Below are 23,524 nucleotides of genomic sequence, written 5' to 3'. Positions count from 1 at the left end.
CATCTCTTATTATACCTTGCAAAAACTCTCTCCCGCAGCACCTCCACTTTTCCCAGACAATGTTGTTCACTTTACCATGATCTTATAAAAATCAAAACCCAAAGCAGAAACCTTTACTCATAAGCTAAGAAGAAGTACTTCTATTTATATAAAAAAAAAACTTTTCCTTGTAGTGAATTACTATATTGTAATGAAATAACATTTTTAAATCCCATAAGTGAAGATTTTCCAGAAAATTTTTAAAGATGTTCTTGGTAACTCAACAAGTGGAATTTGATAAAATTAGCTCTTAAAATCAATATTCTGCACACCTGTTATTTTCTTTCACATTTAATTAAATATCGATACATCATTATCACAATGCTGACCTTCATATTCGAAGCTGGTACTCTTAACCTGCCAACAGCAGGTCATGTGCTTTGAGCTGTTTTCCAGCAATAATAAATTTGTCTTAAGCTATCTACACTCTCTGGCCTTGTCTTTCTAATGACTAACAGGATGAATTTATGAAATGGCTGGCCACCGTTAAGGATAAAGTCTGTGACTGTTGAGGGTAATGAAAATAATGGGTTCACAGGGTTAAACCCATTACCTTGGCCTCATTAGCACCATATTCAAATCACCTATACTAATCAAGGACACCCATTCACCTATTTTTACATACAGTCTGGACACTAGACAGATATTCACCAAATACTATTCTGGACGTTCATTTTTAGAATTGTTATTCACAAGGCCTAATTTGGTCTAGGCCCATTCTTATTTCTTCATGGCACTCCTTCTCGTTATATAAATTCTCATTTCTATAAAATTACAACTTTGGTATACCCCTGCAGTATAATAGTTGTCCACACACACAGAATCCTGTAAAATTGAAATAATAATAGGCTATGAAGGGAAGGCTCCAGAAGAACACTTCTTCCGTAGTCTCCCTGACTGGCTTGGTTTTGCCAAGATATGGGCTTCCTTGTACTTTACCATGACTATTTGGTGTGTTTTGTTCATTGGAATATTAAAAAACACAAGCAATAATATCACAGACATTTCTTCAAAATATTCACTTATGAAGGAAATAATGGATCAATTTTGGTACAAAACACCAAGTCCTGGTGAGTAGCTTCTGGATGCTAACAGATCTAAATGTAGATTTACAATTTGAGCCCCAGGTTGCCCTGTAGGGTCTCTCTTTTTCTCTGCCTGGAGTCTCAAGGCCCCTTCCATTGGACTTTCTCCCAGGAAAATTTTCTTTAGACATGGAGCTCTGTGCATTCTTGAAAGCGTATTTCTCCAGATAGATAAATAATGATAAAGTCACATGAAGTTTGGAAATCTTGTGAAATTGGCAAGTGTGAGCTGACCAGAAAACACTTCTTGCACCTCTGTCAACAAGCACTCAGTGTCACAGCAGTCCCTGCATCCTGAAGGCCCTCAGCAATGTGGTAGCCTGGGCTCTCTCTGCTTTCAGTCATTCTCTTCTGTGCCCAAGGCTCACTTGCCAGGATTTACAGGACATTGGAAAGCAAGTAACAGAGTCCCCACTCTCATTCCCTCTCCTTACTCTCACTCAAAACCTCAAACCCAGTAACTCCCATAACCAATGTTCTCCATAGCTCACAGACAAGAGGTGGGCTTTTTTTTTTTTTTTTTTTTGAGATTTTATTTATTTGACAGACAGAGATCACAAGCAGGCAGAGAGGCAGGCAGAGAGAGGAGGAAGCAGGCTCCCCACAGAGCAGAGAGCCAGATGCAGGGCTCCATCCCAGGACCCTGAGATCATGACCGGAGCTGAAGGCAGAGGCTTTAACCCACTGAGCCACCCAGGAGCCCCAAGAGGTGGGCTTTTGTTTAAAATGAATTTATATGCAGAAACGGGACATGTCTTAAATTGGCTTGTGAATCTTCAAATTACCAGACAGGACTTGACCAATTATTTAAAACAAACAAAAAAATCTCCAAGAATTTTAATAATAAAGCTATGTCGAAAATTAACTTTTTAGAGACATACAATTAGGCTTAGGACAGTCATGCTTTTTAAGTTCTATCGCATCTTGAAATTAAATTTATTTTAAACCATTTTCTATTAAACAATGTTCCTTGAAATCACCATTTTTGAATGTGACATTTTAAAATAAAATAAAGACATTTTTCATAGCATGTTTGTGTTTTTTTTTTCTCCTGAGTTCAGAGATTTTGACTTCCAGTGTAACTTTGATATCCCTACTTGCAACAGCATAGGTATCTGATATTGCTGTCAATATTATACTTTAAATTAAAATCATTTTTTATGCTTGATTTTTAAAAATGTCTGTCTCCATTGTTTAGTTTATCTCCAATTAACCCTTTTCAAAATAAAAGGTTATTATCTTCCTTTGTCCAGAGGAAGAATTCAGGATAATGTCCCTGAGTTGTTAATGTTCAGTTCAGGAAGGGTTTTTTTGTTGTTGTTGTTTTGTATTTTGTTTTTTCCAGTGCTGACCTTTGTTATGCCGTAGTTATAGCAACAAGAAGAGTTCCTTCTGTCTGTCTGTGGTGTTCTCTTTCCAAACTAATGGCAGTCTTTCTATGCTATTGTATAGTATGGACAATGCTTTATGTGCATGGATTTCTTGATTTATCGATGTATTTAGGGAAATCAACAATTCAAATGGCAATATTTTAAATAAATGAAATTAATTGAAATGGAATTTGCATATTATATGTATTTGTGGGATTTGGCTCATTCATTTAGATATATTTCCGTCTTGTCTTTAAGCTTCCCTCATCAGCTTGCAGTTTAACTTCTCAAAGATCAAGTTATTGATCCTATCAGTATATCCTTAATCTAAACATGGAGAGAGAGAAAGAGAGATTGGAAGAGAGAGCTAGGGAAGCCCTCCTTAGGGGAGTAATGTATTGTGAGAACATGTGGTTTTTCTGCCAAACTGGGCCACACAATCTCACTATGACCTTGGGCATTCTAAGTCTCATTTTACTGATCTGAAATATCAGTTTAATTATAGTAATTACCTATCTCACAGGGTTTGTGAGGTTTAATTAATGTTAGCAGAGTGTTGGAGCTATTTAGTAGAACAGTACTATAAAAGGAAAACTACCTGAAAATCACAACTCCCTCCTCCCCACATGGTACTTAATTTTCTATACTCCTTTTTCTTTTTTCTTCAGGCTTAATATCACATTTTTCCACCTCCCTTCCTTATCTCTATTGATGGTCTTTCCTACTTGGGACTTGCCTTGGATGAAGCACATGGCCTCTGCTCCACTTCTCTCAGTTGTCCGTCTCCTCCAGGAGATGAGACATCCCTGAACCCAACAGGATCAGGAGAACTGCACCAGGTAGGTCAGCAGCTGCAACTGCCGGTCGACAATGTGGTTTTGGGCCTCAAACACCCTTTGCTTGGATTCATGGTGTTATCTGAGTTAAAACTCCAGTCTTTTTCCCAAAGATTGGGAGATCTGAACACCCCGTGTTTACATTTCCCTCTGTAGATAGTATCTGGAGCTGTGCTTGGAGATGGGGTCTCCAGTTTGCCTGCATTCTTAGCACTCTGTGTTATCTAATACTTGCCCACCTAAACACTGGAATGTGTGACTCAGGGCCTCCGAGTACATTTGCACTAGCTGTTCACTTCTCATCAACCCCTGGCCAAATGAACACGTGGGGGCTGGAATCCAGCCTGTTGCTCTGTCTTCCAGGCCAAGTTCTGGGCCTAATTTGTACAAAGGCATTCTAGGGACCAGAAATGGCCTTGTCAGTATCCTAACTATAAGTTAATTAAATGCAGCAGTGACAGGGGTGCCTGGGTGGCTCAGACAGTTGAGTGTCCGACTCTTGATTTTGGCTGAGGTTGTGATCTCAGGGTTGTGGGACGAGCCCCTCATCTGGCTCTGTGCTCAATGGGGAGTCTGCTTCCAATCTTCTCTCCTTCCCTCACTGCCCCTGCCCCTCCCAAAAAAAAAAAAAAAAAAAACCAGCAACTGCCAGACTGCCACAGTGACCTGAATTAGTATTAAAAAATTAACATCCCATCTTTGAAATATACCCCAAAAGACTATATCAAGCTTAAAATCATATTCAATTTTATCATTAACCCCTGCCCCACTTCGGACATGAACTACTTTTTATTTTTTTTTTTAATATTTTATTTATTTATTTGACAGACAAAGATCACAAGCAGGCAGAGAGGCAGGCAGAGAGAGAGGAGGAAGCAGGCTCCCCGCCGAGCAGAGGAGCCCGATGTGGGACTCGATCCCAGGACCCTGAGATCATGACCTGAGCCGAAGGCAGCGGCTTAACCCACTGAGCCACCCAGGCGCCCATGAACTACTTTTTAAATGGGATGTGAATAGCATGAAAATTTTAGTTGTGTTAACTCACTGTGGCTGAAATAGGAATTGTATTTAATTAAAAATTAAGAAAATGCTTAAAAGTGTAGTATATATTGGATAGTTGTAATAACATCATATTTCTTTCTTTGGGGACAACTGCTCTTTGAAAGCGGGGCCAGTGCTTACATCCTATTCTCTGTTAACTGCTAACTTTTTGTGATGGTAGCATTGCTTGAAAGAGCAGTTATTTTTGCCTCTTACTAACTTGGCTCTCTTAAAATGATGATGATTTGATGGCATTTTCTTTTGAATGCTTTTATTTTTAGAGCTATTCTATCCCTGAGATTTTTGTTACCCTATATTAGCGAAAAAAAAAAAAATGTTACCCAATGGTAACACTAATTGATTTACACTTCTTTCTTTACCAAATTTCAAGAGTCTAAAATTTGAACAAGGTCCAATGAAACCCCTAGATATTTTACTGACCACTAAGCTATTTGCAAAAGAACCACAGATATGTATATCCTTCCTTTATACACAACATAATATAACTTTATTCTCCCACCATAGTGAAAAGGAAGGTTGTCAGATTTCTACTCACTACATGTAAGAGAAAATTACTCAAACTGGCTTAAATGATGAAGTCCCATATAGGGTAGGCTTCAGGCATGGAACAATCAGTGTGTCATGGGTGGGATTCAGGTTCTTCCCATCTTTTTCCTCAATCATCTCCATCACCTTGGCTCTTCCTTGAGTCAGGTTTCCCTCAGTTACTGCTGCAGCAGTTCCAGTCATCATTTCCCGGCATGAAAAGATTTCAGGGAAAGAAAAGGACTTTTTTTTTGTCTGTATCTTCAGAGCAATAAAATCTAGAAGAACTAAGGCTGACTTCCGCTAAAATCTCATTAATCCAATTAGGTTACATGTCCACACCTACACCAACCACTCTCAAAAAGAATGAGATTGACTTACTCTTATAGGTACCTACATCCCTGGAGCTAGCGATGAGATCATCCTGAAGCACAAGACTACATGGAGGGTAAGAAATATCTGAGCATAATCATGGTTCAACTGAGAAAGAGGAAGAAGGAGGTGGGGACTGGATAGATGTTGGTGAGATGAGTATCAGTGTCTGCTGTTGCCTTATATAACTTCATCACTTCATTTCTGCTCTCTTGAAAAGCTAACCAGCCCGAAATCTCATGAATCATGCCAGATTATAGATGATAAGAAGTCAGTTTATGGATGACAGCATTTTATCATGAGTGAATTAGTGAATTATAATTCCAGTTTCCAGTTATGACTGTCTATAAGTAGAGCTTGTTTCTAGCAACATGCTTTCTGAGCAAAGTTTTGTCAACCTATTGCTGCTCTCACCTTTGTCTCAGAAATTTTGTGCTGCCTTATACAAATCAGAGAGTATCTAAGGTCAGATAGAATGGGTAGGGTTAAAAACTCTGGATATGAGGAGAAAGCAGAGAGAATAAGGAAGTTAAAATAAATTAAGAGAAGTGATAACATTTTTTATAGTACAGCACATCTATTTCCATAATTAAGTCCATCATAAATAATGTCCTCTTTTACCTTCTGCTGGACCTTAAAACCACTCCTTTAACATATTTGTAAGGTTATAAGAAGCAAAATAAATAGCCAGTCTTTAAAATTTCAAGTTGATCCCCAAACTGACTCAAATTTGCAAAAATCTGGCATAATTTAAAAGTAAATAAATAGAAGCAACACTTAGCAGAAGGTTCCTAACATAAACAAAGCTGTGCACGTTTTGTTTATTTATGGGATCCATGCAAAGTGTCATATTCATTTAAAAATATTCAGCACAAGAGTGATTGATTTAAAAAATTGAATAGAATTAAGGAGTCTAAGCATCCCTTAAACCTAAATGGAAGACTGACTTGTTTTTTGTAATATTACACTTGGGAAAACATTTTTCTCCTTTATGTCTGTTCAGAGATTTTAAAAGGTTGATTGTGAGAAAGATAGCCATCATTTCTCAAAAATGTATATAAACTGGGATGTGACAAACTCCACCCTTATGTAACACTCAAATTTCGCTCCAGGTAAAGTATTGAAATGTAAGTGTGAAATCTCCTGTATTAGTCTTTTTTTTTCATTCAATGAACGTCTACGATGTCCTCAAAAGACAAAACAGTTTAAAATCCTTATTCTTGTAGAACTCAGTTCTACTGTCTTCTCCGTATTTAGCTGGTGGTTACTCACTCTTCCTTTTCAGCCTGAATTATTCCCTATCGCATTTTAATTGAATAAACATTCTTTAACCACCAGTTATGTGCCCAGAATTGTGTGAAGTACTGAGGGAATGAAAAACTGGTCTGGAAAAACTAATAATCTAACAGAGAATACTGAAACGAGAAAACACACACACATACACACACACACATATACACACAAGGAGATCTAATGACAATTATCCCACTTCCTTTATAGCAAGAAGACTGTAAGTGAACAGGTAAAATGTAAAACAGAATCTGACAACTTCTGTACTAGAAGCGTAAATAGAGGGTAATGACAGCAGACAGGAATGATTGGACAATTTGAGGGTTGGGAAGCTCTTCAGAAAGACCTCACAAAAGAAGTCTTCTCTGAATTGGAATGACTAACAAATGGAGTCAAGGAAGAAGAACATGCGGTGTAAAGGAAATAGTATAAGCAAAAGCTGAGGGAACACAGTACATAATCAGCACCCACAAATGGCATGTTGTCGAATGTGGCTCACATAAAGGGTGTCCCCGGAAGAGAAAAAGTGATGGGTAATAAAACCCTGGAAGAAGAAAAGGGTCAAATTGCATAAAATCTTTAATGTTATCCTAAGGAAAAAAGACTTGTCTCATGGTGAAAAGATTCCATTAAATATTTTTTGTACAGGACATTTACTATTAGCAGTTTTGTTTGTTTTTAATGTCCCTCTGACTTCCATTGGAGAAGATGATTTGGAGCAAGGAGTGACATCACGTCCCTTGAAATCATTTTACTTAATTTATTTATTTTTAAGATTTATTTATTTATCTGAGAAAGAGAGGGAGAGAGTGGGCAGGGGAAGGGTCGGAGAGAGTGGGCAGGGGAAGGGTCAGAGAGAGGCAGAGAAGCCTCAAGCAGACTCCCCACTGAGCATGGAGCCCAACACACAGTTAAATCCCAGGAATGATGGGAGATCATGACCAGATCATGAACAGATCATGACCAGAGCTGAAATCAAGAGTGAGTCCATTAATCGACTGAGCCACCTAGGTAACCCTTTGACATCATTTTAGATTTATATTCCTGCTACAGAATAGAACAGGAAGGAAATGCCTAGATTTTATTTAAGGGACTGATCAGAAGGCAAGTAAGGTGACTCAGAAAGAGTCATCAGGAAAGGAGATAGTGACAGGAACTCCCAAAAGGAAGGGTATTCCTAGATTGCTAAGTGGTCCACAGAAATATTGATGCTGAAAAATCCAAAAAGCCTTGAAAGAAGCAGCCAGGGGGTAATCCTAGGGTTGTATTCATAGCAGTTTTATTTTCATCACTAATTGGTTTGGGAAGAGATGGCAGATTCTCTTTACTATTACTGCTCTGAGCGCAGCAACCCCACAATGGGTGTCTGCTCACTCATATGCCAAAATCATGGTTATTTTAAAATTTATTTTAGAGGAAACTATTATTTATTTTATATGGAAAAACAGAAACTAGAGGTACCTGCTAATATATTTGAGCTTGCCCCATATAGAAGCCAACAAATTTGGCAATAAGAAGGGATTTTTTTTTCAGGGTATAATCTTTTTTTTTTTTAAGATTTTATTTATTTGATATATATAGAGAGATCACAAGTAGATAGAGAGGCAAGTAGAGAGAGAGGGGGAAGCAGGCTCCCTGCTGAGCAGAGAGACCGATGTGGGACTCGATCCCAGGACCCTGAGATCATGACCTGAGCCGAAGGCAGAGGCTTAATTAACCCACTGAGCCACCCAGGCGCCCCAATAAGAAGGGATTTTTGCATTTGAGAGAAAAGTTTCAAAGTCTTTGTGTTACATGATAACCATGTAGTTAAGACCATCTTTGTTTCTAGCAGCATCTGGGTGGTTCAGTTGATTAAGCATCTGCCTTTGACTCAGGTCATAGTCTCGGAGTCCTGGAATGGAGCCCAGAGTCAGGCACTGCACTCAGAGGGGAGTCTACTTCTCCTTCTCCCTTTCCCTCCATGTTCACTCTTTTCAATAAATAAATAAAATCTTAAAAAGAGAGAGAGAGAGAGACCATCTTTTTTCTAGTCTTCACTTCTTCATCAATATAATGAAGAAAGGTTCATAGATTCCAACCTTTGTGTTCTCCCTAATACTCGCCTCCTTGTCAGAACTTATCCAGATCATTAGGACTCATCTCCAATGCACTTTATCACTACTTTTGTCAGTCACAATGAGAAACCCTGATTCCCAGGACAGAGTTCATTTTCCACATTCTCATTTCCATATAGTTCTGCACCTCCACCTTTCAGTAGCTGTCTCCCTATCTCCTAGGACTGATTGTCTGTTAGCAACCCTCGCCCCATGTCCTCAACAACCTCTCTGAAAGTTCCCTTCATCTTCTTGCTCCTGCTGAAATGTGGTTCCTTTAAAGGCACTACATGCTCTGTAGCCATCACACATGCTGACCCAGTAGAAGGCTCATCCTTGCTCTTCATTGCCACTTACAGACTACTAGGCTTTGCTCTCCTATGCCCCCCTTCCATTCTTTAACATTAATGCCATCACACCACACCATCTACTTCTGGTTCTTTTAAAAAATCATCTAAAGGACTTTGAGGTTCACCTCAATGTTTGACAACTCCTGCCTCACTCCACCACAAGTCTTTCCTTCATTCTGAGAGATTTCAGTATTGAGGTATGTAATTCTCCAAGAACTCCTTCTTTGCCATCCCCCTCTAATGATGGTTTCTTCCACCTTACCTCAGTGACTGACCTCTATGGTCACACAGACCCTAGATACACTGTCTACTTATCACTTTCTGACTTTCAGATCCTCAAATCCTCTGTTCCCAAATATCCTTCAGTCCTCCCTCTCATCAGACCACTGATCTATTGATCCTACAACCACCATTCCCCTTACCCATTACAGCCTTTGATTCCTTCCATACTCAGCTAAGTTGATCATTATAAGCACTCCCTTGCAAACGTTCTCAATTTTCCATGATCAATCATTTTGAGTACTTTTTCATATATCTTAATTCACTGGCTTTCTCTTTGCGAAACTTGCTAAACAAAACCTTGACCCTTGTTAAACGCAGCTCTGCAACTCCTTCATACATGTACCTGAATAGCTGAATGTGGCTGTTTGATATTATGATTAATAAGAAATGTATATTTCTCATGTGAATGACCAGAATATATTTCTCATATGTATTTGGTCTTTGTCTATAGTTTCTGGCTCACGGTTCCCCAAACCCTTGGAATTTCCTAAGTATAGAGAATGATAAATGTGTCTTTTGTTATATTAATGAAGTTGACTTTTGGACCCCACTCAAGGTTGGGAGCTGGTTGCCAGGAGGACCAAAGTTTGGAATTTTTAGTCCTCCACCCTCCCAACACAACTCTGACCTCTAGGGAGGCAAGGGGGGCTGGAGGTCGAATGAGCCAATAGCCAGTGATTTAGTCAATCATGTCTAATCAATGAAGCCTTCATAAAACCCCAAAAACTGGATTCAGAAAGCTTCTGGGTTGGTGAACATGTGGAGATTGGAACGAATTGTGTGCTGCAGAGGACACAAAGGCTCTGCACCCTTGCTTTATACCTTACCCTATGTATCTCTTCATTAGGCTGTTGATTTGTATTCTTTATTCTATTTTTTAATAAACTGGTAAATGTAAGTATTTCCCTGAATTCTGTGAGCCACTCAAGCAAATTAAAAGATCCTAAGGAAGAAGTCACTGGAACCTTCAATCAGAAGCTCAGATAACAGCCTGGGCCTTGCAGCAGGCATGTGAAGTGGTTTGTGTGTGTGTGTCGGGGTGGGGAGGGGGACAGATTTGTACAACTGGACGCTTAACCTATGGAATCTGATGCTATCTCTAGGCAGATATTCTGGAATTCAATTCTTAAAAACCCTGGTGATGTCCAAGAATTGCTTTGTGTGCTGTTGGCAGGGGATTCCCCCGCTTCCCCACTGCCAAAAAAAAAACCACTGGAACTGAAATTGGGAAGAATTGGTGTCAGTAGAGGCTGGAAAAAAATGTACAAATCTCTGTCTCATGTTAACTTCATGGCAGTTAGTCAAGTGGGCATTTTATGCTGCAAAACAATTATGTTACTTTTACTCTTCCTCTTTCCTCTGTTTCATATTCTTCTCAAACCCTGAACACCTATTCCTTATTCTTTATGCCAGTTCTCTGCTTTCATTGAGTTCACAAAAATTCTGTGAGCTAGAGATCTACTATAGCTACAGATTTACAGAGCTACATCTACTCATCTTCAAGAAAAAGTACACAGCTTTTTCCTTTTCTCTTAGTGGACTAAACTCTAAATGTTCCTATTTAAAGTCAAACCCTCTACATTTTCACTAGATCCATTTGCTCTGGCCCCACCTAAGAACCTTCTTCCTGTAGTTGTCCCCTGTCCTTCATCATCAAATATTTCTCTCAGCTGTACTATTATCATTAGTATACATATATAATATGTATATACATATATAATATATGTACATATAGGCATATGTACATATATATGTATATATATATATATATACACATATTCCCATTTTAACCTCATTCCTTGCTCTACCTAGAGCTCATTCATCCTTTGATGGAAAATTTCTTAAAAGAAATATATATATTTCTTAAAATATATAAATTTCTTAAAATATATATATTTCTTTTAAGAAATTAAATATATATTAATATAAATTAATTATATATAAATAAATTGATATATAAATAAATTAATTATGATATATGAATATAAATTTTATATACACATGTACAATGTTATAACTTCCCTCTTTCTTTTACCTATTAAATAGACTCCAATAAGTCTTTTGTGAAGATTTCCAATGACTTGTACCTTGTTAAATCCAAGATCAATTTCAGTCTTCCTCTTTTTTTTTAAATTAATTAATTATTTTTTTATAAGCATATAATGTATTTTTATCCCCAGGGGTATAGATCTGTGAATAGTCTTCCTCTTTTTTGACCCATCAACAGAATTTGGTATTTTCTTCACATGGCTTATACGAAACCACTCTTCTGGTTTGCCTTCTGCCTTGCTAACCTCTTAACCCTGAAGTGATCTGAGGTTTACTCTTTAGAATGCTTTCTCTTATCTATCTATACTCGCTCACTTGCTGATCCCATCCAATCTCATGATTTTAAATCTTGAGATTTATCCCAGAGACTCTAATACGTAAATTTCCAATATGGACTTTTATATCTAACTATTTGAAAAGATCATCTTAATTTTCTCAAATTGAACACCTCTCTCTAATGCCACCAAAACTGACCCTCAGTTTTGTGGAGTGACCATCACTCCAGTTGCTCAGATCAGAAATTCTGGTGTCATTCTTGACTCTTTTTTATCTGTCATGTTTCCCTTCTATAAAAATATATTAAACAACAACAACAAAAGCAACATACCACTTCTTACCACCTCAACTGCTAACACTCTGGTTCCTACTGCCGGCATCTCTCAGCCAGAGACCCTCATGACTGGTCTCCTCATTTCCTCCTTCTCTTCTACAGTGTATTATCAACACTGTAGCTACAGTGATCCTATTAAAACAAAAGTCTGATTTTTTCATACCACTGTGTGAAAATCTCAGTAGCTTCTTACTTCCTTCAGAGTAAAAGCCAAAGTCTCTATAGTGGCTAAAAAGGGCCTACATAATCTGGCTCCTTTTTACCTTTCCACCTCATTTCTTCCATGTTCAACTACTCTAGTCTTCTTGCTATTCCTGGATCAGCTCAGGTTTGCTCTGCCTTCAGACCAGGCAATGTTTCCTTTGTTTGGCTTGCTCTTCTCCAGCATCCATGTGGATTGTTTACATCAAATAACTCCTTCAGTGACGACTTACCTGGGTACTCTTTAAAATGTCATCCTACACCCCAGTACAACCTATTTCCTTCTCCTACTTGTGATGGTTAATTTTATGTGTCAACCTGGCAGGTCCTTAGGTATATGGTATATGCCTAGAGACATGGCTAAATATAATTTCTGGGTGTACCGATGGCAGTGTTTCTAGATAAAATTAGCATTTGAATCTTTATGCTGAATAAAATATATTGTCCTCCCTAGTATGAGTGGACCTCATTCAATCCACTGAGGTCCTATATAGAACAAAAAGGCAGAGGAATAGAAAGTTGATTCTCTGCCAGATTGTTTTCAAGTGGGGACATCCCCTTTAAGCTCAGACTGTGAACCTACCCCCCTCAGTTTTCCTGGTTCACAGGCCTTCAGACCTGGACTGGACCTGTATCACTTGCTGTCCTGGGTCTCTAGTTTACAGATGGCAGATTATGGGACTTCTCAGCTTCTATAAAGTGTGAGCTAATTCCTTATTTGATCTATATCTATTATCTATATCTGTCCATTTCTCTGGAGAATTCTGATTAATACACTACTTAATTTTACTTTTATTTTTAATAAAAATAAAATTTTTAATTTTAATTTTACTTAAATTTCCATGATAGTATTTATCACCCCTTAATAGTATATAAACAGCATATCCTCAAAAACTGTCTCTCCTCACAGAAGGTAAGCTATATGGGAACAGAGAAATTGTTAAATGCTGTGAATAATGTAGGGCATGCAAGAGTAGCTCAGGGTTTTTTTGTTTTTTAATTTTTTATTTTTTTTGAGAGACAGAGTTCATGTGACAGTCAGCAGGGTAGGGGAGGAGGCAGAGGGAGAAGGAGAGAATCTTAAGCATGCTCCATACTCAGCACAGAGTCCAACACGGGGCTCCATCTCATGACATTGAGGTTATGACCTGAGCTGAAATCAAGAGGTGGATGCTTGTATATATGTATGAACCACATCATACTACATCAAACAGTAATGATGTATTGTATGTTGGCTAATTAGACATAATACAAAAAAAAAAAAAAAGAAGTGTATGCTTAACCAACTGAGCTACCCAGGTGCCCCAATAGTAACTCAATTTTTAAAAGTATGAATAGAAGAGAGTCATATAAAATATACAAGAGAAGAAATAATTATAAAGTTAGCAATGCAAATTTAAGAATTGGATCAGAAACCCAAATGGTAGAACCAGGTTTGGGAAAAAGTAGAAACAAGATTCTTCTGAAAAAAAGGAGCAAAGAAGAGAGAAGTAAAGAGAAGAAATAAGGGATTATGAAGGCAGTGTAGTGGGCACTAAAGAGATTTCAATTTTAGGGGCGCCTGGGTGGCTCAGTGGGTTAAACCCTCTGCCTTCGGCTCAGGTCATGATCTCAGGGTCTTGGGATCAAGCCCCGCATCAGGCTCTCTGCTCAGTGGGGAGCCTGCTTCCTCCTCTCTCTCTGCCTGCCTCTCTGCCTACTTGTGATCTCTGTCTGTCAAATAAATAAATAAAATCTTTAAAAAAAAGAGATTTCAATTTTAACTACCTCTATTTTTCGCTAATACAGTAATCATCTTGTAAAAATGAGGGAGTGAAGGTAGAAGGAGTGCATAAAATTGGAGCGCATAAAAAGTATTTGAAACATTAATTCCAAGAAGCATAGAGTACAGGATTTAACAGAATATATTAAATGTTCAGTGAATATCTGTTGACTTCAAGTAAGTAAGCTGAAGAAGAATAAATTGGTTAATAGCAATGTTGACACTTGACCCTAAAAGGAATAAGTTTATACCTTTGCAGCAGATTTTTAGCTACTCAGAAGCAGCATAGAGGGAATGTGTGTTTGGATCACCACAGAATAAATGATTGGCTTAGTGAGTGTGGCCAAATTTAGTGAAGATGATAGACTTAAGAATCCTGTGAAGAATGTACTTGAGACCGTTTTGTATTTTAACAACTATTTAGAAACAAGCATAGAATTCTTCCTCATATTTCTCTATTATCCTTTAATGTCCATAGGATCTGTGGTAATGCTCCCTCCCCATTTCTGATTTGAGTCCCAATATTAGTGTCCTTTCTTTTTCTCTTGGCCTAACTGGAGGCTTATCAATTTTACTGATCTTTTCAAAGAAGCCAATATCGGTTTCACTGATTTTCTCTATTGATTTCCTGTTTTCGGTTTCATTGATTTTTGCACTAATTCTTACTACTGGCATACGTTGGAGGTATTGCAGGGTAGTTCCAGACCACAACAATAAAGCCAATATCACATACAGCAAGTGAAGTGGATTTTTGGCTTCCACTGACTATAAAAGTCATGTTTACACTATACTATAATCTATTAGGAGTGCAATAGCATTGTTTAAAAAAATGTACACACCTTCATTAAAAATAATTTCCTTGCTAAAAAATGCTAACCATCATCTGAGCTTTCAGCAACTCATAATCTTTTTGTTCATGAAGACTCTTCCTTCTATATTGCTGGCTGCTGACTGATGGGGTGGTAGTTGCCAAAGGTCGGAGTAGCTGTGGAAATTCCTTAAAATAAGACCACAATGAAGTTTACCATGTTAATTGACTCTTTTAATTGAACACTTAGAAACCGCTGTAGGTTCTTAACTGGCCTAATTTCAATATTATTGTGTCTCAGGGAATAGAGAGGCCTGAGGAGAGGGAATGAGATAAGGAAACAGCTGGTCTGTAGAACGATCAGAACACACTCAAAATTTATTGAGTTTGCTGTAATGAATGAGTGAAGTTTGTTATGCTTCCAAACAATGAGTAACAGCAAAAATCACTGATTAAAAATCACTGTAAAAATTTAGTAAGTGTGAAATATTGTGAGAACTATCAAAATGTGACAGACAAGAAGTGAGCAAATGCTATTGGAAAAATGACACCTATAAACCTACTTGATTCAGAATTGTCACAAACCTTCAATTTGTAAAATATGCAAACTCTGTGAAGCCCAATTAAGTGAAGCACAATAAAATGAGGTATGCTTGTATTCCTTTAATTTTCTTACTTTGGGTTTAACTTGGTTTTCTTTCCCCAGTTTTTTAAGGTGGAAACTTGGGTTATGGGTTTTAGATATTTCTTCTTTTCTCATATATGAATTCAATGCTATAAATTTCCCTCTAAGCACTGCTTTTGCTGCATCCCACAAATTTTGATAATTTGTGTTTTCCTTTCCTTTAGCTCAACATTTTTAATGTCCTCTTGAGATTTCTTTGACTGATGTGTTATTTAGATGGATGCCTTTTAATCTTGATGTACTCTGGTATTTTCCAATTACCTGTTATTGATTTTGCTACTTCTATTTTTTTTCTCATAATTACTTTGTTTTTCCCCTATAAAATATGTCAAATATTTTCTATTGAAATGTGCTACATTGCATACATTTTAACTTCATTCCTCTAGTGAAAGTCTCATTCTCTTAGTGCAGTGATGGCTATGATTCTAAGTTGAATTCCTCTCTCACAGTCACTCAGCTAAGAAAGCAGCTTCACTTAGGATTATGTCCCTGCTAGGGGGCAGTGCACTGAACTTAACCAGTCAGTTCAAGAGGCCTAATGATCTGTACCCCCTGCCTCAAATTGGGACAGCTGTAAAGGGTCAGCCAAGCTTTACAACTCCCTGTAGGGCCAACTAGATGAGTCCCCTGTAGCAACTGCCTCATGGTTCAGCTTCCCCTTCTGCTCAGTCCTTCTCTCATCCCTCACAGTGTTCATTCCTGGGACTTCTACCCAATATTTCTCTGCACACAACTATCAGAGTCTCATAAAATTTGGCCCATGACAATTGTACTGGGATTGATTGCAATAATGACCTCAAGAGGAGTAGATTAAATATTGTTAGGTGCAGGTGTCTGGTTGGGGTGAAATTATTAAAATGCTCAGTGGTACAAAAATGCTCAGTGGTATATAACTGGCAACAGATAGATAGTAAATGGAATTCACTGGCATGTATAATGTCTTAGGAGTTGGAGAATCTCAAAAATAATAATTTTAAGGATTTTGGAATTTGATGGTTATTTCTGGGTGTCATTGACAGATTGGAAGCATGGAAAATCTGAGGGTGATTATAAGTAACAGTATGAAATTCAGAGGGTCTCCTGTGGCCAGTGGGGAGTGAAAACTGAAGACTCAGTATCTAATTAAAGAGGCGTAGAGCTTCTTAGAAAGTATCTTCCTCTGCTCCAGGAGATGTGTTATGCTAAGGTCAAGTCCTGGATTCAGAAGTAGAACTCTGGAACCTGGGTTGTAGGTACATGGGTAGTAGAATTTTCCAATTTCCAGATACTCCTGAACATTTTGAGACTATTAAAATGATACACTGCTCCTTATGGATTGACGTTCTAGACTAATTCGCTTGAGCTGTCTTCCCTGCATGGCCAAGTGTTTCAGGAAATGCTCTTACTTCTCCCTCCACCCTCTCTCATCACTAAGCCGGTAATAATGGTTAAATCACAACGTAACATATTTGAGGAAGTGCTGAGTTGGCTAACACAGCAAAAGGATTGTGAGCTGAAGGAAAAGCTAGCCAATATATACTGGCTGGATCCCAGGGGGTACATGTGGGATTACATTCAGAGGATGCTGGATAAAAGAGAGTTTATTGATGTGAGAGCACTCTCCCAGGTTACAGGACTTAAAACACATGCAAAGTCCCTGGGAGAGGAGCTAACAGTAGTGGGAGGCTCCCAGAAGCTTAGAGCAAGTGATGGATTATACTGTGCAGGTAGAAGTGCCAGAATTGCTATAGCTTACAGTTGTAGAGGGATCAAAGGGTTTACAGAAGTAAGCACGCCCGAGTGCCTATGCTAAATAGGTTAGAAAACCTATTAGATCACAATGATTCATGGGAGAAAATTCCAGTTAGCCAAAGGAGTAAGGAATGTGCTAGTGAGAGAAGCATAGGCATTGCTGAGATAGAAGTTCATGGGTAGCTGTCCTCTAGAGGCCAGGGATGACAGTCAGAGATGCTGTTAATAACTGAGCTCACTGACAGCAATGGGACTCAAAGGATGTCTAGTTAATAGAGCAAGGTGGCAGTGCTGAACTGTCAGAAACTAATTGGAAAAATTATTATAATGAACGGCAACATCAGACTGGTGACCTGGAGAGGATCTGCAGAGAGCTATGAAGGTGGGTCTCTGGGTAAGATATACAGGCAACCAACAAAGTGTTGCCCAATGTGTACAGCCAAAATTAAAGGAAGGATGATCAGGAGGCTGAAGGCAGTTACCTTAATAAAAAAAAAAATGTATCAATCTTTTACCCAGATTCCAGATGAGAGCCAGTTTTCAGACCTAGAAATTATTGATTATAGGAGAGCTTATACCTCAGAGGGAAGAAGCTTCCAAACCATGGCAAGAGTATAGAGTAACAACTTTCCCAGTCCCTCCCTGAAGGACCATGCCACATACTTGGGTAATTTTACACTGGAGTGAGGGGTAAGAGTCTAAAACTTTCAAATTCTCTTGTCACAGGGTCCAAGTTGCTATAGCTACCTGGAAGACAAAAACATTGTGGCCCCCCTGTTCAGGGGAGGAGTCAAGTCCCTAGCGTGGCTCACAACACATTCACTGGGACTACTGGGTTTGTAGATTCACTTGGTCTCTGAATGCACAATTGAAATAGACATATTTAACTTTTGAAAATACCCCACACTGGCTGCTTGGCTGTAGGTTGAAAACCCATCATAGTAGGAAAAACAAAGGCAAAGTGTCTGAAACTTGCCCTTCACAATGGTCTTGGATGTATTTGTATTGAAACTGCAAGAGAATTAGCAGATTATTTCCATTACTAAAGATGTAGTGGGTTCAGGATTAGTGACCTACATTATATCTCCACCAGCTGGACTCCTACAAGACCCAGATAGATGCTGGGTTTGCAGTGGACTGCTTACTGAAAAGTCAGCCTAGAAAAAATTTCAAGTACAGTTTGTTTGCTAGATGTGACATCTCTGCCTAAGTTGGTTAATAACATGACAGACACATGGTATATAGTATGTGATCTAGCCAGAAAGTTCTTTTCCATATCTTCAGAAAAGAGGCCAAGAAACCATTTGTATTCACTGAAAATGGGCTAAATATACTTCCATAGTCTTCATTTAGCACTGTGTTAATTCTCCAGGCCTAAATCAAGATACAGTCTCAAGGTCTCTCAACTACAGATTCTACTAGCCTAATAGACATGTCCCAAGAGGGAGCATGCTCCAAAAAACCCAGTGAGTGTTCTTCATTTTTAAGCTAGGGTTGCCAGTAGGTCACTTTGGGTTACTAATGTCAATTTCCTTCTCCTCTCTTAGCTAACTGTTCTTTCCAAGAGTGCTCCCCAAAACACCCTGAATGCAAATCACAGAATCTGATAGTCTCTGTTTCCCTGGATGCTGGCCTTCAAAAACTTCAAAACTATCATAGAATTTACTCATTTATCGTTCTTATTATTTTCTCTCATCCTTAAATAATGTGATATCCATGAAGGCAGGGGTTTTTTGTTTGTTTGTTTTGTTTTGTTTTGTTTTAAGATGTACTTATTTATGTGAGAGAGAAGTGAGAGAGTGAGAGCACAAGCATGAGGGGCAGAGGGAAAAAGAAAAGAGAATCTCAAACAGACTCTGCATTCAGCGTGAGCCCGATGTAGAACTCGATCTCACAATTCTGAGATTACAACTTGAATTGAAACCAAGAATCTGTTTTGTTTTGTTTTGTTTTGTTTTAAAGATCCTAACTATTTATTTGACAGAAAGAGAGAGACAGTGAGACAGGGAACACAAGCCAGAAGAGAGAGGAAGAAGGCTTCCTGCCTAGCAGGACCCTGGGATCATGACCTGAGCCAAAGGCAGACACTTAATGACTGAGCCACCCAGGTACCCCAAGATTTAGATGCTTGACTGACTATTCCACCCAGACATCCTGAGGATAGGAATTATTGTGTGCTTTCCTTTTAGACATGACTCAACATCCTAGAACATCCTGGCTCATTGAAAGCATTCAAGAAATATTTGAACAATGCATGTTGTATATAAACACTTAATCCATTAACTTTAACTTGTGGAGACTGTGACTGGTTTTGCAACTCCAATGCTTCTAAAACTATCTTGTCTTTTAGAGTATCTTGCTATGTGAACTAAATTTTTTTGAAATCTATCTTCTGAAAACTTAAGGCCTTATTTTAAGTATTCTAATGATCATAATTTGTTATTCATTTTTAAATAGCAATTTTTTTACTATTTGTTTTTACTCAAAAAGCATAGAGAAGCACAATGGAAAGGTAATGTTATAACCCAGAGATAAATACTATTAGATGACCATCCTTTAATACTGCTAAGCATACATATATTTTAAATTTAACTAAGTAAGTTATTTTATCTTCTTCTTTGTTATTAATTTGTCTAGATTTGATTACTTGCACTATCCCTAGTTCAATCCCTTTCCTCGGCACCAAGATTTGTATTCTACTTTCCTTCTTGTGTATATAATCATTTACAAACATGCTTACACCTTTGAGTTTGGTGATGATTTGTTTCAGGTATTGTGATGGTGGAAGCAGCCCCAAGATCCCCCTTCAACCAAGAGCTAGAAGCTGGGAATGTTGCTAGTGGATGCCCTCAGCCTTCAGTTCCTACAGGGATTGTCCCAGGGGCAGAGAACTGCTTCACCCAAGATCATACCATTTTCTGAGCCCACCAAGTGACTGAATATGACTTATGGGCCATTCTGCTCCAGTGCAGGGACATTCTGATGGCCCATTATAGTTCCAAACATTCCTGCTGGGTCAGCTGTGATTCTCATTCAACCTGTCTTACAATTCAGTTTCATTTTCTGCCCAGTCTTCCTTTTCCCCTTCCCTTGCACAAGTGTTGACTCTAAGCCACTCCCTAATAAGTACCCTAAAGTCTAAACACTATTTGAGATTTTGCTTCCTGGAAAATCCAACCTGAGTAACAGATCCTATTATGTATTCATCTCTGCATCTTGCTTTTCTTCCTCATTCTAATCATGGATTTTATCCCAGACAATTGACATACATCAAATGCTCTCTTTTGAATGACTATGTAATTTTCCAGGGTTTTCATGTATCACAATTTGTTCAAGTCTCCATACAGGGGAACATTCTGGTAGTTTCCAATTTTTATTTTTAACCATACGTAAAGTACTGAAATAAATGTCCCTGTCACAGACCAATTTAAACTCAAAATTACATGATTACTTGGAAAGTTCCTATTACTTTCCTTCACTAATCAGTTCTCCTTTATTTCTTTAATGAAGTCCACAGTGGTCTACTTATTATCATCTAGTTTCTGAGAACTCCAATATTATCAACACAGTCAATAATTTAAGGAATTCTTGGCTTATATCTATAGAATTAAACTCTTCAAAACTCTTAGCCAGTCTTCTTTTTCCAATTTTGTGAAATATATGAAAACAATACTATCAGTATTCTTCTTTAGCTGGGATAAATCACTCCCATAAAAGTAATAATGCCAACTTTACTCCTGTCTTAATCTAATCTACATGCACTAAAGAAAATATTAAGACCTATAAATTAGAAATCATAGACTAGGTTGGAATACTGGCTATACAAAGCATCCCATCTGCTATCTAAGTACTTAAACTCTCTCAACTCTCCTCATTTGTAAAATGTACCTGCTCTACTGTGTTCTAGTGATCTGTAATCTTTAGAGAACTGAAGATTCCAGAGCTTCATCTCTTGCAAAGTGCTTGGCATGGAGATAGTCTATAAATCATTATAATAATTTTCCTCATATTCTTGGGTTTCCATTTAGATATGTGTACATAAGTGCTATACCCACATTTTTTGTATGAGCCATTTATTTTGAAAGAAATCCACCTCTGTTCTGCCTAATGAAACCAAAGAATGTTATTTCATGTGGACTTTGTGATATCTAATTGGATGACGTTACCTCCTTTTGAAATTCTAGGTTCTCTGTATTTCCCAAGTCATCATAGTTCATTGGCCACATGAGACAGCAGAAATGGATAGAGCAAGTTTTGGACTTTATAAATTGAGCCACACTTTCAGCTTCAAAACAGAAACAACAACAACAACAAAACAAAACAGAAACAACACAAAAACAACAGAACAAACAGAAACCAATAACCAAGGAACCAGGTCCTATCTGAAGGAGTGCTAATGCAGAAACCTCGGTACGGAGTCAACCAGTGTCAGTTTGCTTCTGTTCCTGCAGTAAGAGCTGGTTTTCTCATCTGGGGATGCCCATGAGCCCTCCTTAGTGCTGTATAAAGAACATGATGCTGCTTTTTCTTCCCAGATGATCCTTCTGTTATATATCTCCAGTAGTTCAAATTTTCCTTTACCTCCTATTTTATAACATATTCCCTAATTGGAAAAAATTTTACTCTTGATTCTTATTCCTTCCAACCTTCTAGCTTTCTTCTTGGATTATTTCTTCCATCCTGTCTAGCAACTCTACTAATCCAGGTATTTAGGAATTTTGCTCACGATCTTTCATCTCTTCTTCAGGTGAAAGGTGATTCAACTGAACCTGGAGTCTCTCACTTGTTGGAGATTAAGTGCTTAAACTATGAGTTGGAGAGCAGTGGATAGAGTGTAAGAAGCAGAGCATCTTCAAGTGAAAACAAAAGAGGAGCAAAGAATTCACTTTCAAAGAAATCTCTCTACATTTTTACCCAAAGTTTGTGGCAGCAAAGAGCAAATCCGTGGTGGAGCCACCACTGAGAAAAGGCCCAAGCCCCATTTTGACACAATGCTTTTTGAAATATTAGAGCATAAGCTGTTGCTGTCCTACTCTTTAGGTATTATAACAAAATAACATTTTAGGGTGCATTATTAGAAGTTCTAATAATGAAACAAGAATTTGCTTGGGAAAATTTTATTAAATGTTTCTACAATATCTTTATGAAATCTTCTATTTAACAACCTGGGATGTTACTTGTTTCACCCTTTGAAACACTGTAAAAATTTGTGGTGGCATTTTGGAGTATCACGATGACAGAGATTACTTGCATATTATTGGCAGTGATAGAGGATGTATACGTCCTATGGATATTCTTGTAAATCCAGCCCAATAATGAATTGGTTTTTGCAAAATGTCATCCATACCCCGACTTAGAAATACTGAATAGATACAGATATGCTGCTAGGCTAATCATAACTTCACTGTTTTACATGTTATCTAGTAGAACTCAATCTATATCACATAGTTACTCTTGCTTCTATCATCTCTACCTCTGGCTACATAAATACATTGTATAGAATTCAAGCTGCTCTATTTAGTGTCAGGGATAGAAAGTAAAAATAGACACTTGCTAGGAAAAATCAGAAAAAAATAAAAAGCCTAGCAGATAGGGTATTGCTCCTTTCTAGGATATATTTCTTATCAGCCAAAGACTCTTGTTTTCACAAAAGTATACTAAGAAAAAAAGCTGCTCAGATTCAGAGAACTGAGCTCATCTAGGCCAAAGGTTTTTAAGTACACATGGATCCACATGTGCATACAGAATACAGGTATCTACACACGAGTCATTGTGCTAATTAGCAAAGATCAAGACAGTTAGGCTATGTTTACAAAAAGGAAAATTCTCTGACAAGGAGAGTTTTAATAAAAATGGATGCTAATCTATGGGAATGTTATTGTCAGGATACAGGTACTGACAGCTAAGAAATGTATAATCATCATCACAGTGAAAATATTAGGACTAGTGAAGATTCCCTAACCTGGTAAGAACCTCTGTCTGCTGAAAATGATTTAGCTATTTGTAAAAGTGCTACAGTGCCCTTGTCTGTGTGACAGAGGTTTAGAGATCTATATCACATGGAGAAAGTCATACCTGCCTGGGTTCACAGCTGTAATTTTTCTGACTAGCATTGGGTAAATTTTTGAAATGTAACAACTGAGGACAATTAGGATGATCCCCTGTTTTTGAGGTACGTATTTGAGTAAGAGTATAGCAGATTTTCTTTATAACATCAGATTTGACAGTTCTCTTAAAGATCTTATGGGGAGGGCACGTTTTGCATGGAGCACTGGGTGTTGTGCAAAAAGAATGAATACTGTTACGCTGAAAAAATAAATAAAATGGGAAAAAAAAGGATCTTATTGCAAACTGACTAGTGAATTAGAAAG

At 37.9% G+C, this 23,524-nt stretch overlaps 1 long non-coding RNA gene across 2 annotated transcripts in view; it reads left to right on the top strand.

Annotated features, from left to right (window-relative positions):
• LOC123937583 overlaps positions 1–22,854 on the top strand; it is a 31,167-nt gene extending 8,313 nt beyond the window's left edge. The window contains exons 2-4 of one of the 2 annotated variants that reach the window (XR_006817497.1): positions 3,163–3,333; positions 21,338–21,563; positions 21,901–22,854. This is a non-coding gene — a long non-coding RNA (uncharacterized LOC123937583). Of the gene's footprint in view, positions 1–3,162; positions 3,334–5,306; positions 5,366–21,337; positions 21,564–21,900 lie in introns of both variants that reach the window. The other variant, XR_006817496.1, reaches the window with a different exon arrangement.
• Positions 22,855–23,524: the final 670 nt, after the last annotated feature.

The sequence above is a fragment of the Meles meles genome, chromosome 2 (assembly GCF_922984935.1).
Source record: "Meles meles chromosome 2, mMelMel3.1 paternal haplotype, whole genome shotgun sequence".
Lineage (NCBI taxonomy): Eukaryota > Metazoa > Chordata > Mammalia > Carnivora > Mustelidae > Meles > Meles meles.
The sequence above is the reverse complement of the archived record's forward strand: the minus strand, read 5'-3'. Positions and strand labels throughout refer to the sequence as shown.